At 40.0% G+C, this 3,287-nt stretch overlaps 1 pseudogene; it reads left to right on the top strand.

Moving 5' to 3' along the window:
* Nucleotides 1–226: 226 nt before the first annotated feature.
* On the top strand, nt 227–2,272 carry LOC109375329 (Fanconi anemia group I protein pseudogene; annotated as a pseudogene).
* The last annotated feature ends 1,015 nt before the right edge of the window (nt 2,273–3,287 follow it).

Below are 3,287 nucleotides of genomic sequence, written 5' to 3'. Positions count from 1 at the left end.
GTGAAGAGGCAGCCATCTGCAAGCCAGGAAGAGGGTCCTCACCAGAACCTACCATGCTGGCCCCTGACCTCCTACTCCCAGCCTCCAAAACTGACAGAAGAAGAGCTTAACCAGTCAAGATATCGCTGCTGGTACGCCTAGGCCACCCTGCACATGCTCACTCTGTGGTCCCGAGTTCCAGTTCTCAGGTGGCGCCTCCCCCCAACTTTTCATGATATGTGCAACAATGGACCAGAAAATTCTATCTCTGGCAACAGAAAACACAGCAGACAGATTGCAGGAGTTTCTTCAAACCCTGAAAGAAAATGAGTTGGCTACTCTCCTTCAGAATCAGGCAGTAAAAGGAAAAACTGCTGGAGCATTCCTGAGAGCCATCTTCAAAGATTCCCCCTACTCTGAGAAAGCTGGAGCTTTTAGGAGACTTAAGACATACACTTGTTGTATTCATTTGGTGGAATCAGGGGATTTGCAGAAAGAAGTAGCATCTGAGATCATAGGATTACTGATGCTGGAGGCCCACAATTTTACAGGACCATTATTGGTTGAATTAGCCAATGAGTTTGTTGTTGCGATCAAAGAGAGCAACCTAATGAACGGAAAATCTTTGGAGTTATTACCCATCATTCTCACTGCCCTTGTTACCAAAAAGGAAAATCTGGTTTATGGAAAAGATGAAGTGAGTGGGGAAGAATGTAAGAAGCAGTTGATTAAAACCCTCTGTTCTGTCAGATGGGATCGGCAATATGTAGTTCAACTCACCTCCATGTTCAAGGATGTCCCTCTGACTGCAGAAGAGGTGGAATTTGTGGTGGAAAAAGTGTTGAAGATGTTCTCCAAGTTGAATCTTCAAGAAGTACCACCTGTGATCTATAAGCTTCTGGTTCTCTCCTTAAAGGGAAACCAAAAGAGGGTTTTAGAAGGAATCACTGCTTTCTTCAACGAGCTAGATAAGCAGGACAATGAGGAACAGAGTGGTAATGAGCCCTTGGATCTTGTCACCATGCCATCAGGGGAACTTCGTCATGTGGAAGGCACCATTATTCTACACATTGTGTTTGCTGTCAAATTGGACTGTGAACTAGGCAGAGATCTCCTGAAACACTTGAAGGCAGGACAGCAAGGAGATTTCAGTAATCATATATGTCCCTTCAGCATTGCCCTCCTGCTTTCCATAACAAGAATACAAAGATTTGAGGAACAGGTGTTTGACCTTTTAAAGACTTCAGTTATAAAAAGCGTTAAGGATCTTCAGCTTCTCCAAGGCTCAAAGTTTCTGCAGAATCTAGTGCCTCATAGGTCTTGTGTTTCCACCATGATCCTGGGAATGGTAAAGAATAATGTTCATAGCTGGAATCACGTTACTCAGGGCCTGGTAGACCTTGTCTTCATTTTAATGGATTTTTATTGGCCAAAGAAGATTCCTGATGGAAAAACTATTGAAACTGGCTCAGGTCTTTCTAGAACACCACAGCAGCATGCATGTAAGCTGGGAGCAAATATCCTGTTGGAAACTTTTAAGATCCATGAGATGATCAGACAAGAAATCCTGGAGCAAGTCTTCAACAGAGTTGTTACCAGAGCATCCTCTCCTATCAGCCATTACTTAGACCTGCTTTCAAATATCATCATGTGTTCACCCTTAATTCTTCAGAGTTGTTCTTCTAAAACTTTTGACTACTTATACTTTCTGCCCCTTCAAACTGTGCAAGGGCTGCTGAAAGCAGTGCAGCCCCTTCTCAAAGTGAGCATGTCAATGAGAGACTCCCTGATACCTGTCTTTCAGAAAGCCATGTTTGCCAGCTGGCTTGATGCCCGAAAATCTGCAGTTGCTGGGTTTCTACTACTCCTGAAGAACTTCAAAGTTTTAGGCAGCTTGTCATCCTCACAGTGCTGTCAGTCTATTGGTGTTAGCCAGGTTTATGTGGATGTCCACAGCCGTTACAATTTGGTCACCAATGAAACTTTTTGCCTTGAGATCATGGATAGTTTGAGGAGATGCTTAGGCCAGCAGGCTGATGTTCAACTCATGCTTTATGAGGGATTCTATGATGTCCTTCGAAGAAACTCGCAGCTGGCTAATTCAATCATGCATACTCTGCTCTCACAGTTAAAACAGTACTATGAGCCACAACCTGATGTGCTGTCTCCTCTGAAATTGGAAGCTTGTGTTTTGACCCAAGGAGATCAGATCTCTCTAAAAGAATCACTGGATCACCTGCTGTGTTGTGTTCAGCACTGTTTGGGTGTCTGTAATCTTTTATTTATTTATTAAATTTAAAAAATATAGAGGTTTTGCTTATTCTTTTCCATCTATCATTGTATATATTTTTCTGGCATTTTTTCACTGGCTAGAAATTCACTAGTGTTAATTAGAAGTGATCATACTGGTATCTTTGCCTTGTTATGATTTTCAAATAAACATTTCTGCCATTTCAACATTAAGAATAATTGTTAAATTTGGGGAGATAACAGTTGTAACCTCTCATTTTCAAAATTGTGCCCCAGGAAGAGCAAATGTTTGGCACTGATAAACATCTGTTGAATTGATTAACTAGTAGAGCAAACGATATGAGGAGTTAGACTAGTGTCTCATTTCTTATATAAGATTCATACTTGTACATAGGCCGGGATAATATTTAAAACAACATGAAATGTATTTTAATTTACTCCGATAAAATAATTTTTTCTTATGAAAAAAAGAGACTTCAGTGTTTCTTTATTCTTATTATATTTTTGCATATTTAGTAGTGTGTACATCTGAGTACCAGCTATTATATCTGATGTAGGGGAAACTGGCAAAGCCTCTGAAGATTATTCAAAGCATGACTTAAGGTGACTACCACAATTACTGGCTTCATTTTCCCAGAAAGCTTTTCTATAGACTGTAAAAGCTTAACTAAATGTTAGCAGCTTGACAGGCTGCACCTGCAAAAGGAATATTTTATTTCTAAATTACTATTCTGTAGACCCTATAATATTTAATCTTTTAAAGTTCTATGGTGATTCAGAGTAGATAAAATTGAAATGAATGTTTTCCAGAAGACAAGGACAGAAACCTATTAAGGCAGAAAACCTAGATCATTTATTTTCCTCTACCATCTGTAATGGGAGGTTTGTGATAGCTTGTGACTGATCCCTTTCCTTAGAGATCACTTCCCGACTCTGCCTGTGTTCAGTAAGATCTAATATCACCCCCCTGATAACAGGTATTTGTTACTTAGTAACAAGTTCTACTTGTATATACTGCAGTTGATAGTTAATTTAGCTACACATTTTCTCCAAAAATG

This window comes from Hipposideros armiger, unplaced genomic scaffold (genome assembly GCF_001890085.2).
Source record: "Hipposideros armiger isolate ML-2016 unplaced genomic scaffold, ASM189008v1 scaffold_928, whole genome shotgun sequence".
Taxonomy (NCBI): Eukaryota; Metazoa; Chordata; class Mammalia; order Chiroptera; family Hipposideridae; genus Hipposideros; species Hipposideros armiger.
This window is presented reverse-complemented; position numbering and strand designations above follow the sequence as displayed.